This window comes from Ranitomeya imitator, chromosome 1 (genome assembly GCF_032444005.1).
Source record: "Ranitomeya imitator isolate aRanImi1 chromosome 1, aRanImi1.pri, whole genome shotgun sequence".
NCBI lineage: Eukaryota > Metazoa > Chordata > Amphibia > Anura > Dendrobatidae > Ranitomeya > Ranitomeya imitator.
This window is the reverse complement of record NC_091282.1, coordinates 348,066,534-348,082,337: the sequence shown is the minus strand read 5'-3', so window position 1 is coordinate 348,082,337 and position 15,804 is coordinate 348,066,534. Positions and strand designations below refer to the sequence as shown.

Sequence of the window (15,804 nt, the reverse complement as noted above, 5' to 3'; positions counted from 1 at the left end):
GTTAAAGGGGCTGAATAATATTGCACGCCCCACTTTTCAGTTTTTGAATTTCCACAAAAATTTATAATAACCAATAAATTTCGGTCAACTTCACAATTGTGTTCCACTTGTTGTTGATTCTTCACCAAAAATGTATATTTGGTATCTTTATGTTTGAAGCATGATATGTGGGAAAAGGTTGAAAAGTTCCAGGGAGCCGAATACTTTCGCAAGCCACAGTATCTAGTGCCACGATTTCACAATTTTTCTTTTAAAGGGAACCTGTCACCCCCAAAATCGACGATGAGCTAAGCCCACCAGCATCAGGGGCTTATCTATAGCATTCTGGAATGCTGTAGATAAGCCCCCGATATATCCTGAAAAATAAGAAAAAGAGGTTGGATTATACTCACCCAGGGGCGGTCCCGCTGCGGTGGGCGTCACGGTCCGGTCCGGGGCCTACCATCTTCATAGGATGACATCCTCTTCTTGTCTTCATGCTCCGGCGCAGACGTACTTTGTCTGCCCTGTTGAGGGCATAGCAAAGTACTGCAGTGCGCAGGCGCCGGGCCTCTCTGACCTTTCCCGGCACCTGCGCACTGCAGTTCTTGGCTCTGCCCTCAACAGGGCAGACAAAGTGCGCATGGGCCAGAGCCGTAGTGTGAAGACAAGAAGAGGATGTCATCGTAAGAAGATTGGAGGCCCCGGACCGCAGTGGGACCGCCCCTGGGTGAGTATAATCTAACCTCTTTTTTTTTCATCTTTCAGGATACATCGGGGGCTTATCTAAAACATTCCAGAATGCTGTAAATAAGGCCCTGATGCTGGTGGCCTTAGCTCATCATCGATTTTGGGGGTGACAGGTTCCCTTTAAAGGGAATCTGTTACCAGGTTTTTGCTACCTCATCTAACATTATGATGAAGTAGAAAAAGAGACCCTGAATCCAATGATGTATCACTTACTTTACTGAGTGTAGCAGTTGTGATACAATTAGAATTCTTAGATTTAGAATGCAGTAGAGCTGGAAGGGGCGAAGTGCCTGCTAGTCACAGCAATGATAAAACCTTCTCTGTAAGTAAACCTCTGCACACAACTTGGTAAGTGAGACATCACAGAATTATGTGTTTTAACCCGTACCTCATACTGTCCTCAGATTACATAGCAAAAACCTGCTGACAGATTGCCTTTAAATTTTACAATGAAATTAATTGAAATGAGAGAACCGATACACAATGGAAAAATGCAGTAATGTAAAAAATAAACTATAAGGCCATGCAGGGTACATAACAATGTAACCCTATGGAAAACAGTCACTGCTGTGCACATGGTCCGTAATTTCGTTTAAAAAGCCGCGCAGAATAGCTGCGGCAAAAAAGAAGGAGCATGTCACTTCTTTTTCCTGAACCGCAGCGGTTCTGCACCCATAGACCTCCATTGTGAGGTCAAAATCGCAGTAAAACCCGCAGATCAAAAATATATCTGCGGGTTTTACTGCGATTTGATGTGCAGAACCGCTGCAGCAGGAAGTGCGGGGGAGCGGGCGGAAGTGCGTGGGCGGAGTGTGGCTGCCCCCCCGTGCTCCGATCCCGCCCCCCCGTGCTCCGATGCCCCCCCCCCCCCCCCCCGTGCTCCGATGCCCCCCCCAGTGCTCCGATGCCCCCCCCCGTGCCCTAATCTCCCCCCCTTATACTTACCCGGCGTCCCGGTGTCCGTCCGGCCGTCTTCTCCCTGGGCGCCGCCATCTTGCAAAATGGCGGGCGCATGCGCAGTGCGCCCGCCGAATCTGCCGGCTGGCAGATTCGCTCCAAAGTGCATTTTGATCACTGAGATATAACCTATCTCAGTGATCAAAATAAAAAAATAGTAAATGACACCCCCCCCACTTTGTCACCCCCATTGGTAGGGACAATAAAAAAATTAAGAATTTTTTTTTTTTTTTTTCACTAAGGTAGGGTTAGGGTTAGGGGTAGGGTTAGGGGTAGGGGTAGGGTTAGGGGTAGGGTTAGGGTATTTTCAGCCATTTTAGCCCTAAAAAGCTTCCTAGGAAACACACAGTCTCTGCATAGAAAACTGCATAAAAAAAGGATAAAAAAACGCATCAAAAAACGCATCAAAAAACGCATCAAAAAACGCATCAAAAAAGGACAAAAAAAGGACCTGCGTTTTCTGCCAAGAGCTGCAGTTTTTTAAAAAAACTGTCCTGAAAAAAAAAGGATGGAAATCCTGAACGTGTGAACATACCCTAAGGGTAAGTTCACACAGGGCGTTTTTGCTGCCTTTTTTCTGCAGCAAAACCTGATCTTCTAGGCAGGAAAGAAGCTGATTGCTATTGTGTCAAAAATGTAAGTTTAGGTGCATTTTTGTTGCGTTTTTTTCCCTTTTTGTCCATGCTATTGTCCTTGGATTTTCAGCAGCAAAAATGCAGCAAATAATGATACCTGCCTTTTTTTTTTTTAATTCGTTTATTAATTTCAGAATAAAACAAACATTACACAGATTGCATTTGTCATTGTCAGTTATAGGCTACAGATAATTACAGAGATGTATCCTATCCAAAATTTACAGGGGTAATACACTGCGTGTTTTTTCATACGGGATAATCGAATTCACCAAATCCATCCAAGCCCTGAGAGTCAGGGGGGAACCACCCATCCATCTTAATGCCAACACCTTCCGTGCCATGAAGAGTGTCTCTCGAAGGAAGATCCCAGTATAGTGATCCCAAGTTTCCGCATCCCGTACCCCGAATAAACAGGTCAATGGCTCAAGTGGGACAGGAATCGACAATAAAGATGTTAGTAGTGTCGTCACCTCTTTCCAGTAATGTAGAACTACCGGGCACCTCCAAATCATGTGAATAAAATCTGCATCATGTGTACGACACCGTAAACAATCTGACGAGAGGAGGCGACCCATTTTGAAAAGTCGTGTCAGAGTCAAATAAGTCTGGTATATAATATATAACTGGGTCATCTTATTGTTTACTGAAGGAGAAACTTTAGTTGGAGATTCCAAAATTTCCTCCCATTCCTCTCCCAGTACATCGGGAAGAAGTTCCTCCCATTTCCCTTTGATAGAATTGATGGTGGACCCATCTCCGACAGATAATAAATACGTATACAAAGAGGAAATGAGTCCTTGGGGTCTGTTGTGAATTCTGTGGCTGAGTTCACTTCTGTGGTCACAAGTGGTATTGCAGTCTCTGGGCTTCCTCCCTCAGGTGTTTTGGTGAGCTCGTTGGCTGCCTTGCTATTTAGCTCCACCTGAGTCTGTCTTCCTTGCTCCTTGTCAATGTTCCAGTGTTGGATCTGAGCTACTGCATCTTTCCTTGGGCCTGCTGCTCTGCTAGATAAGTGCTTCTAGTTTGTTTTCTGTTTTTTCTGTCCAGCTTGCTATTAACTTTTGCTGGAAGCTCTGAGAAGCAAAGGGGTGCACCGCCGTGCTGTTAGTTCGGCACGGTGGGTCTTTTTGCCCCTTTGCGTGGTTTTCGTTTTAGGGTTTTTTGTAGACTGCATAGTTCTCTTTGCTATCCTCGCTCTGTCTAGAATATCGGGCCTCACTTTGCTGAATCTATTTCATTCCTACGTTTGTCTTTTCATCTTGCTAACAGTCATTATATGTGGGGGGCTGCCTATTCCTTTGGGGTATTTCTCTGAGGTAAGTCAGGCTTGTATTTCTATCTTCAGGCTAGTCAGCTCCTCAGGCAGTGCCGAGTTGCATAGGTAGTTATAGGCGCAATCCACTGCTGCTTATAGTTGTGTGAGGATAGATCAGGTACTGCAGTCTACAGAGATTCCACGTCTCAGAGCTCGTCCTATTGTTTTTGGTTATTGCCAGATCTCTGTATGTGCGCTGATTACTGCACGCTGTGTTGCCTGATTGCCAGCCATAACAGGGGTCCCTGCGATTTGAGGATGCCTATCAGAGGTAAAGATGAAATCGCTCGACCTGTACCAACACTTCGCATGTGCGACTGGAAAGCTGACCTTAGCTGTAGATACCGGAAAAATTGAGATCTCGCGATGTTATAAGTATTTTGCAGTTGTTCAAAGGATACAAAAACCCCTTGGGCATGTACTGTACGTCACCTACCGAGAGAACACCATATGAGATCCAAAAATCAGTAGACGGGTGATTCAGTAGCTCTGGGATACAACTATTATTCCACAATGGCATTTCAGCTACTATATCTACAAATTTAATAACTCTTTTAATTTGTCTCCATATTAATCTTGCCAATCGGAGTAAAGGTAGTAAACGAGGAGTACTGACTTTCTCTATCTCCAAGAACCCCAGTGGGCAATCAATCCGGGCAGAGTGAAGTAAATGACTCTCAGAATTGGGCAGAGAGTTATTGGGCATCCATTTATTTATCGCCTTAGCTTGTCCAGCAAGATAGTACAAATAAAAATTTGGTAAGGCCGCCCCACCCCCTTTTTTCGGTCTCTGCAGAGTAGATAATTTAAGTTTAGGCCTAGTCTTCCCCCATATGATACCTGCCTTTTTGCTGCGTTTTTGCTGCTTTTTTTTTAAGACCCATTCAAGTCAATGGGTGAAAAAAGCTGCAAAACCGCTGAAAGAAGTGGCATGCTCTATGTCCAAAAAACGCAGCAAACCACAAAATACTGATCATACAAAAAAAAAATGTGCGTGCATGAGTTTTCTGAAATCTCATAGGCTTTGCGGGTATTGTAAAAAGCAGCTGAAAATTAGCATTAAAAAAAAGCAGCGCAAATAACGCCCTGTGTGAACTTACCCTAAATCCTACAAATGATGTATACCAGTGAAATACAATACAATGAAGAGGACATGTAGGATTTTGGGCCTAGTAAAGTGTTTAAGCATATAATGGATATATAACCAGCCATGTAATATACAGTATGCTACCGCATAATGCTCAATCATAGTTGTGATTATTCATCTTGTGAATCCTCACACTAGATAACCTGGTGTTGATTAACTTTCGCAGCTTAATCGAGCGTACATATATTGAAATGCTACTTTGTATGTCCTCTATCAGGACATTAATAAATATATTCTGAAGAGCTGACCCGTGTTGTGCCTCACTGTTGACTGTAACCCAGTCAGAGTGTCTTCCATTAATTACCATACTATGTTTCCTATAACGGAGCACGTTGTTTGCCTAATAACATATTTTCCTCTAGTCCGTTTGAATTTGTGCCATATGAAAGGTTGGTTTATAAAATGAGAACAAGTGCTTTTGAAAAGTCCAGATCTAGAATCTCCACAGGGTTACCCTGCATTTTAGACTGCAACTTATCTCTTCATAGAAGCTTATTAGATTAATCTGACAGGACCAATATCTCATAAACCCATACTGATATTGGGTTATAAGGTAAGTTTTTTTAAATACTCCAAGATGGCATCTCTTAGAAAACCATCAAAGGTTTTTCCCACAGTAGAAATTAAAATTTCAGGCCTATAGTTTGAATATTTTTACTGCATTTGCTATGTGCCAGTGCTCTGGTGCGAACCTTGCTATTGTGGAATCCTTGAGTATTAGAAATAATAATCTGTCTTAACACCTAAGGTATATTCTATCCAGATCCAGAGATTTGTCTATTTTAGTGTTTTTGAGGCATCACAACATATTATCTGCGGGGTTAAGAAGGTGACTTTTAATGGAGCATTTATGATCATGACATCTGAGAATAAGGCATTTTATAGACTGTCTTTTTCCACATCCTTTACTACCATTTCACCTAAGTTATTTTAGAGGGGGACAATAATTTCTGGTTTGCTTATTTAGTAGAAGAATATTTTTGGGTTATTTTTACTTTCTTTGGCAATGAGGCTCTATGTCTCAATCTTTGCTGATTTGATTTGTTTATTTATTTATTTTTACACAATTTATTATTCTGTCAATAATTTTTTATTAATCCCCACCCTTTTTCATTAGTTCTCCAAATGCCTTCTTTTTGTCATTCATTGAGCTCCTTATGGCTCTGGAGCTCTATATAGCCATATATTGTGTGTAGTGCAGTGGCACAGGGATAGTTACATAGTTACATAGTTATTAAGGTTGAAGGAAGACTATATGTCCATCTAGTTCAACCCATAGCCTAACCTAACATGCCCTAACATGTTGCGCAGTTCCACTCACAAAGAGGTCTCCCATTGACACAACCACTGGCTGCCAATAAGTTGCCATGACAGCTGGAGGTTTGCTGAAGACTCCTGTGCCTGCCATGGTGGTGCATCTACAAAGACCAGCCTGTGATATTGCAACATATAGTGTACATTATTGGTTGATTGTAGGTTCAAGTTACCTAAGGGGACTAAAAAAAAGTCAAAAAGTTAAAACTAGAGAGTTTGAATCATTCCCATGAAAAACGAAAAATGTAAAAAAAATAATTGCATCTGTAAAAGTCCACTCTATTAAAACATAAAATTAGTAGATCCCGTAATAAGAAAGAAAATTAAAACTCCAGAATTGCGTGTTTTGTTTTTTTTGTTTGTTTCCGCAAAGAAAATGCAATGAGATTAAGCTATTTCAAAATGGTGTCAATACAAATGTCTAGACTTGCCAAAAAAAAACATCCCTCGCACAGCTTCAGTTGCCGAAAAATAAAAATATTACAGAGATTAGAAAATGGTGACACAAGCCAAAACATTTTTTTTATACCTTTATACGAAATTCAGATTTTTTTCACCTCTTAAAAAAAAAATGCTATTCAAGTTTGGTACCTTTTGTAATTGTGCAGTCATGGCCAAAAGTTTTGAGAATGACACCAAAATTATATTTTCAAATGATTTGCTGCCCTCTGGTTTTTATTAGTGTTTCTCTGATGTTTATATCACATACAGAAATATAATTGCAATCATATTATGAGTACCAATAGGTTATATTAACAGTTAGAATGAGTTAATGCAGCAAGTCAATATTTGCAGTGTTGACCCTTCTTCTTCAAGACCTCTGCAATTCTCCCTGGCATGCTCTCAATCAACTTCTGGACCAAATCCTGACTGATAGCAGTCCATTCTTGCATACTCAATGCTTGCATTTTGCCATAATTTGTTGGTTTTTGTTTGTCCACCCGTCTCTTGATGATTGACCACAAGTTCTCAATGGGATTAAGATCTGGGGAGTTTCCAGGCCATGGACCCAAAATCTCTGTTTTGTTCCATGAGCCATTTAGTTATCACCTTTGCTTTATGGCAAGGTGCTCCATCATGCTGGAAAAGGCATTGTTGGGCGCCAAACTTCTCTTGGACGGTTGGGAGAAGTTGCTCTTGGAGGACATTCTGGTACCATTCTTTATTCATGGCTGTGTTTTTACGCAAGAATGTGAGTGAGCCGATTCCCTTGGCTGAGAAGCAACCCCACACATGAATGGTTTCAGGATGCTTTACAGTTGGCATGAGACAAGACTGGTGGTATCGCTCACCTCTTCTCCGAATAAGCTGTTTTCCAGATGTCCCAAACAATCGAAAAGGGGATTCATCAGAGAAAATGACTTTGCCCCAGTCCTCAGCAGTCCACTCCCTGTACCTTTTGCAGAATATCAGTCGGTCCCTGATGTTTGTTCTGGAGAGAAGTGGCTTCTTTGCTGCCCTCCTTGAAACCAGGCCTTGCTCAAAGAGTCTCCACCTCACAGTGCGTGCAGAAGCACTCACATCAGCCTGCTGCCATTCCTGAGCAAGCTCGGCACTGCTGGTAGTCCGATCCCGCAGCTGAAACAGTTTTAAGATACGGTCCTGGCGCTTGCCGGTCTTTCTTGGGCGCCCGGGAGCCTTTTTGACAACAATGGAAGCTCTCTCCTTGAAGTTCTTGATGATGCGATAGATTGTTGACTGAGGTGCAATCTTTGTAGCTGCGATACTCTTCCCTGTTATGCCATTTTTGTGCAGTGCAATGATGGCTGCACGTGTTTTTTTTTAGAGATAACCATGGTTAACTGAAGAGAAACAATGATACCAAGCACCAGCCTCCTTTTAAAGTGTCCAGTGATGTCATTCTTACTTAACCCCTTTACCCCCAAGGGTGGACCCGTTGAAGCACATACCGTGCGAAACGGCCGTCGTCCACACTCCACCTCCGCACCCTCTCGCTGACCTCATGTCCTAACGGATGTTTTAAATATATTTTTCTCCAATAAAGAGCACGATTTCACAGCTTCAAAAAGGGTGAGTGCCGCACTGTTTTCTTTTCTTGTTTCATCGAATTTACTGTGGATTGTTTATCAGTGCTGAGCACCGTACACCCAGAGCATACGTGCCACCTGCGTATTTTTCGGATATTTTTCGGATGTTCTTTAAGGAGTTAATGTCCATATTGATTTGTGCTTCTCTAGTGCCGTCCATTGCTCATTCTGTGTGTTGGTTGTATTCTTACTTAACCCCTTTACCCCCAAGGGTGGTTAGCACGTTAATGACCGGGCCAATTTTTACAATTCTGACCACTGTCCCTTTATGAGGTTATAACTCTGGAACGCTTCAACGGATCCCAGTGATTCTGACATTGTTTTCTCGTGACATATTGTACTTCATGTTAGTGGTAAAAATTCTTTGATAGTACCTGCGTTTATTTGTGAAAAAAACAGAAATTTGGCGAAAATTTTGAAAATTTCGCAATTTTCCAACTTTGAATTTTTATGCAATTAAATCACAGAGATATGTCACACAAAATACTTAATAAGTAAAAAATTCCCACATGTCTACTTTACATCAGCACAATTTTGGAACCAAAATTTTTTTTGTTAGGGAGTTATAAGGGTTAAAAGTTGACCAGCAATTTCTCATTTTTACAACACCATTTTTTTTTAGGGACCACATCTCATTTGAAGTCATTTTGAAGGGTCTATATGATAGAAAATACCCAAGTGTGACACCATTCTAAAAACTGAACCCCTCAAGGTGCTCAAAACCATATTCAAGAAGTTTATTAAACCTTCTGGTGCTTCACAGGAATTTTTGGAATGTTTAAATAAAGATGAACATTTAACTTTTTTTCACAAAAAATTTACTTCAGCTCCAATTTGTTTTATTTTACCAAGGGTAACAGGAGAAATTGGACCCCAAAAGTTGTTTTACAATTTGTCCTGAGTACGCTGATACCCCATATGTGGGGGTAAACCACTGTTTGGGCGCATGACAGAGCTCGGAAGCGAAGGAGCGCCATTTGACTTTTCAATGCAAAATTGACTGGAATCGAGATGGGATGCCATGTTGCGTTTGGAGAGCCCCTGATGTGCCTAAACATTGAAACCCCCCACAAGTGACACCATTTTGGAAAGTAGACCCCCTAAGGAACTTATCTAGATGTGTTTTGAGCGCTTTGACCCACCAAGGGCTTCACAGAAGTTTATAATGCAGAGCCGTAAAAATAAAACAAACATTTTTTCCCACAAATATTATTTTTTTTTAGCCCCCAGTTTTGTATTTTCCCGAGGGTAGCAGGAGAAATTGGACCCCAAAATTTGTTGTCCAATTTGTCCTGAGTGCGATGATACACCATATGTGGGGGGAACCACTGTTTGGGCACATGGGAGGGCTCGGAAGGGAAGGAGCGCCATTTGGAATGCAGACTTAGATGGAATGGTCTGCAGGTGTCACATTGCGTTTGCAGAGCCCCTAATGTACCTAAACAGTAGAAACCCCCCACAAGTGACACCATTTTGGAAACTAGACCCCCTAAGGAACTTATCTAGATGTGTGATGAGCGCTTTGACCCACCAAGGGCTTCACAGAAGTTTATAATGCAGAGCCGTAAAAATAAAACAAAATTTTTTTCCCCAAAAAATTATTTTTTAGCCCCCAGTTTTGTATTTTCCCGAGGGTAAGAGGGGAAATTTGACCTCAAAAGTTGTTGTCCAATTTGTCCTGAGTACGCTGATGCCCCATATGTGGGGGGGAACCACTGTTTGGGCGCAAGGTAGGGCTCGGAAGGGAAGGAGCGCCATTTGGAATGCAGACTTAGATGGAATGGTCTGCAGGCGTCACATTGTGTTTGCAGAGCCCCTAATGTACCTAAACAGTAGAAACCCCCCACAAGTGACCCCATATTGGAAACTAGACCCCTCAATGAACTTATCTAGATGTGTTGTGAGAACTTTGAACCCCCAAGTGTTTCACTACAGTTTATAACGCAGAGCCGTGAAAATAAAAATCTTTTTTTTCCCACAAAAATTATTTTTTAGCCCCCAGTTTTGCATTTTCCCAAGGGTAACAGGAGAAATTGGACCCCAAAAGTTGTTGTCCTATTTGTCCTGAGTACGCTGATACCCTATATGTTGGGGTAAACCCCTGTTTGGGCACACGGGAGAGCTCGGAAGGGAAGGAGCACTGTTTTACTTTTTCAACGCAGAATTGGCTGGAATTGAGATCGGACGCCATGTCGCGTTTGGAGAGCCTCTGATGTGCCTAAACAGTGGAAACCCCCCAATTATAACTGAACCCCTAATCCAAACACACCCCTAACCCTAATCTCAACGGTAACCCTAACCACACCTCTAACCCTGACACACCCCTAACCCTAATCCCAACCCTATTCCCAACTGTAAATATAATCTAAACCCTAACCGTAACTTTAGCCCCAACCCTAACTTTAGCCCCAACCCTAACTGTAGCATTAACCCTAGCCCCAACCCTAGCCCTAACCCTAGCCCTACCCCTAGCCCCAACCCTGACCCTAGCCCTAACCCTAGCCCTAATGGGAAAATGGAAATAAATACATTTTTTTCATTTTTCCCTAACTAAGGGGGTGATGAAGGGGGGTTTGATTTACTTTTATGGTGGGTTTTTTAGCGGATTTTTATGATTGGCAGCCGTCACTCACTGAAAGACGCTTTTTATTGCAAAAAATATTTTTTGCGTTACCACATTTTGAGAGCTATAATTTTTCCATATTTTGGTTCACAGAGTCATGTGAGGTCTTGTTTTTTGCGGGACGAGTTGACGTTTTTATTGGTAATATTTTCGGGCACGTGACATTTTTTGATCGCTGATTAAATTCCGATTTTTGTGAGGCAGAATGACCAAAAACCAGCTATTCGTGAATTTCTTTTAGGGGAGGCGTTTATGCTGTTCTGCATTTGGTAAAATTGATAAAGCAGTTTTATTCTTCGGGTCAGTACGATTACAGCGACACCTCATTTATATCATTTTTTTATGTTTTGGCGCTTTTATACGATAAAAACTATTTTATAGAAAAAATAATTATTTTTGCATCGCTTTATTCTGAGGACTATAACTTTTTTATTTTTTTGATGATGATGCTGTATGGCGGCTCGTTTTTTGCTGGACAAGATAACTCTTTCAGCGGTACTATGGTTATTTATATCCGTCTTTTTGATCGCGTGTTATTCCACTTTTTGTTTGGCAGTATGATAATAAAGCGTTGTTTTTTGCTTCGTTTTTTTTTTCTTTCTTACGGTGTTTACTGAAGGGGTTAACTAGTGGGCCAGTTTTATAGGTTGGGCCGTTACGGACGTGGCGATACTAAATATGTGTACTTTTATTGTTTTTTGTTTTTTTTATTCAGATAAAGAAATGTATTTATGGGAATAATATATATATTTTTTTTTCATTATTTAGGATTTTTTTTTTTTTTTTTTTTTTACACATTTGGAAATTTTTTTTTTAAACTTTTTTACTTTGCCCCAGGGGGGGACATCACAGATCGGTGATCTGACAGTTTGCACAGCACTCTGTCAGATCACCGATCTGTCAGAGAGCTATGCAGGCTTCACAGTGCCTGCTCTGAGCAGGCTCTGTGAAGCCACCTCCCTCCCTGCAGGACCCGGATGCCGCGGCCATCTTGGATCCGGGCCTGCTACAGGGAGGGAGGTAGGGAGACCCTTGCATCGCGTTGCTGCGGGGGGCTCAGGGAAGCCCGCATGGAGCCCCCTCCCTGCGGGAAGCTTCCCTATACCGCCGGCACATCGCGATCATGTTTGATCGCGATGTGCCGGGAGCGGTCCGTGACCGCTCCTGGCACATAGTGCCGGATGTCAGCTGCGATAGGCAGCTGACACCCGGCCGCGATCGGCCGCGTATGACGTGCTATCCCATCGGTGGGCATACGGGCCCACCCCACCTCGACGGGATAGTACGTCTAATGTCAGAAAGGGGTTAATCATGACTGACTGATCGCCAGCCCTGTCCTCATCAACACCCACACCTGTGTTAATGGATCAATCACTAAAACGATGTTAGCTGCTCCTTTTAAGGCAGGACTGCAATGATGTTGAAATGTGTTTTGGGGGTTAAAGTTCATTTTCTGGGCAAATATTGACTTTGCAAGTACAGTAATTGCTGTTAAGCTGATCACTCTGACATTCAGGAGTATATGCAAATTGCCATTAGAAAAAATGAAGCAGTAGACTTTGGAAAAATTAATATTTGTCTCATTCTCAAAATTTTTGTCCATGACTGTACTTACATGGAGCGTTATTTTCACAAGACATGTTTACCAATCATCGAATATCATAGAATCAAGAAAATAATTGCAGAATTACATTTTTTTTTCTCAATTTCACCCCACTTTTTTTTCCTTTTTGCCAGTACATCACATGATAAAATGAATCTTGCAACTAAAAACTACAACTTGTCCAACCCCCAAAAAACATATACAGCTATGTAACCCAAAAAATTAAAAAGTTATAGGTCTTGGAAGAAAGGGAAGAGGAAATGAAAGTGCAGAAAAGGAAAATCGTCTGGTCGAAAACCTGACCAGTTATACATTCTACACAATTCAGGAGCAGCATGTATCGTATCCGACACTGGCTGCATTATCTCATCCAGATATGTTTGACTCTGTCAGGGTCACTGAATAGGAGTTGTCTGCCCTTAGGCTACAAGTCTGCAGTCACACTATCTGACTGCAGACTTGTGAAAGCTCACAGCACCTGCAATGTGCCATTGTGAGAATTTTACTGCTGGGAGCAGTGGGTGCGATTTGCATATATGCTGTCAAATGCTGACTAGATGTGGCTGCCTCACTGAATGCGAGTGTATTGAGGAAGGCTGGACATGTCTAATCGAAATGTGGCCTGAAGTCTACAGATCGCATACTTGCACTCACTTGACCGCCTGCTCTCGGCGCCGGCACCAGAGAATACACATAGTGCGCACGTAGTGAGGATTCACAAGACTTCAGTCACGTACAGTGACTGCAGACTTGTACCCCAAGGCCCGGTAACCCGTTTAAAGATGTTTTCCCAGTTAATGGCAAAGAACCTAAGGGACCACCTCGTCTCCAGCCACTATCCCGAGCGCCCGTTGCCCACCTTCTTGGATAGCTTTCAAAGGAGAGGTGGATGTGCTCCGTGTGGTGGGTGCGTCGCTTGTCCCAACATTGACCGGTGCAACAATTTTTCCAACTCCGAGGGCACAAGGTCATTTGAAATTAGGCAGCGTATCACGTGTACGACTAGATACGTGATCTATTATGCCACGTGCCCGTGCGGCCTTATTTATGTTGGATTAACAACTCGCCAACTTAAGGTCCGCACGAGGGAGCACGTGTTGGGTATCCAGGCGGCGGCCCGCCATGCGGACGCATCCACACTTAAGACGATACCACGGCATTTTAGAAATATGCATAATTGTGATAGTACCCTACTGAGGGTACGTGGTATCGATGCCCTGAAAATCAATATTAGGGGTGGTGGGTTATCTGAGCGTTTGGCGAGGCTGGAGACGAGGTGGATCTGGACTCTCAATACAGTCCACCCTTTTGGCCTTAATGAGTGCCTCTCGTTTGCCCCATTTCTGGAGTCCGCGGGGTGATGTGTATCAAGGGGTGCGGAGTTTTCCGCATTTTCTTGGTTTTATGTGATTTTAATTATGTTTTTTCCGTTTTTTAGTGTCACCATTTATATCCATTGGATGTGCGGTATGTCTTGTGTGGAAGAAAGCTGCTCTTCTGTACTTCATCTGTTTCTCTGTGCGCTGAATTTGACCATGATGTGGACTCGACATCTAAGTTGGGCTGCGGATGCCACATGTTGCTATCTGTATGGCATTTGGTTGCTGTGCTATTTGGACTATGGACATCATATGCTGTTACTCATATGGAGTTTATTTATTATGCTATCAGCTACACTAGTAGCATATATGTTATGTTTTATTAAATAATATATTATTGAATACAGAATATGAGATATGGTCATGGTATGTCGCAGCTATGCGGCCACTTCTACTTTTCATCATATCAAATTGTTGTGTACTGTTACATGCTATTTAATATTTGTGTACACTATGTATATTTCTTTTTGATATATACTTGTCATTTGAACTGCCGGATGTACTATGTATTTTATCTGGTTATAGGTAGTTGCAGATATGTTATTTATGTCTATATGCCACTTGTGGGGGGCTGTTCCCTGTGTATGCGGGCTCCGCTGCCCGTCGGATGTAGTGGTCGCATGGGGCCCCATGCGTCCCTGCATCTGCGGTTCTGCGGTTGCCGGCATGTGTGGGGTGCATCCCCCGTCAGTGGCTGCTCACTCGTGAGCTTATTATGAGTGCAGCCTTGTTTTGCTTCAGCGCTAGATACAGTATGTTTATGCCCTTTTAGAATATGGCCGCGGCTGTGCTTCCGTGCGGCTGGGTCCCGCCTTGTCCCGCTTGTTGGCTCCGCCTTCCATCTGACGTAGTGGTCGCTTGGGGCTCCTGGTGGCCTGGCGTCGGCGGTCAGTGCGGCGCTTCAGGGTGGGCATGTTTGTCCCGCCCGGTGGCTCCGCCTACTGCCGGACGTCATGGTCACGTGGGGTCCCTGGTGTCCTGACGTCGGCGGTGTGGTGAGGCGCTTGTGGGGTGGGCGGGTTTTCCTGTGCCGGCCGGTGTACACTTCCGGCCCTGCTCTTTATTTAATGGTGACCCATCTCCACTGTGTATTCCCCCTGAGGAAGGAAGTTGTTATACTTCCGAAACGCGCGTCAGGGGAGGGCGGGAGTGCCTCTATGTGACCCTGCTGTATTTACAGGTATGTGATGTGAGACATGCTCATGGTGCAGGATGCCCTGCTTGTATGTACATTTGTGACTCTATGCTGTCTCCCAGGTGTCTTCACATACGGCCCTTTTCCGCCTATTTCTTATGTGGGAAGATCTGTTACCCTTTTATTATCTGTACTGTCTTTTGGTCTATTCTGTGTATTTAATAAACTTTTTGTATTGTGACCTCGATATTAGTTTGTGGACGTTTGTACACTGATTTTTTTCTGGTGGTGTTTGTTCCAGTTAATGGCAGTAAGATCATATCTTATTTGGTGGAAATTGGCTTCTTGAAGTGTAGAGTTTTTACTGTTCTTCTACTATACATGTTATTATAGGATAAGGATAAGTGAAATCTTATTATTCTGTGATCATTATTAGCTAAGTGACTCCCAACCTAAACATTTGATCAATCGTCTGGTCTATAGGATAAAATTAGGTCTGCAGGTATGTTGGCGCTATATAAATAAATAAAAATTATTATTAGTGATGAGCGATTTGTACTCGATGCTCGGGTGATTAGTGTTCAGAGATTTAGTTTTCATCGCCTCAGCTGAATGATTTACAGCCAGCCTGAGTACATGTGGGGGTTGCCTGGTTGCTAGGGAATCCTCACATGTAATCAAGCTGTCTAGTAGCTGTAAATCATTCAGCTGCAGCGATGAAAACTTAATCTCCGAACACTAACATATACTCGGAGATCACCCGAGCAACGAGTATACTCGCTCATCACTAATTGTTATTACTTCCCCTGTTGTTGGGTCTAGCACCTATTGTGAAAGGTAAGGTAATTGTCTTTTGTCTTTAAAAAAAAACCTATCTAATTTGCTGGAGCTGCAGGTTTCTGCTCCACAATTTATAACA

The 15,804-nt window shown here is 42.8% G+C and overlaps 1 protein-coding gene and 1 long non-coding RNA gene across 2 annotated transcripts in view; both read left to right on the top strand.

Moving 5' to 3' along the window:
* Positions 1 to 15,804, top strand: part of LOC138672052 (acyl-CoA dehydrogenase family member 11-like) — a 239,854-nt gene that overhangs the window by 53,144 nt on the left and 170,906 nt on the right. The window lies entirely within an intron of this gene.
* Positions 2,684 to 15,130, top strand: LOC138672060 (uncharacterized). Its single transcript, XR_011319558.1, has 2 exons — positions 2,684 to 2,774; positions 13,810 to 15,130. It is a non-coding gene; the product is annotated as an uncharacterized lncRNA (long non-coding RNA).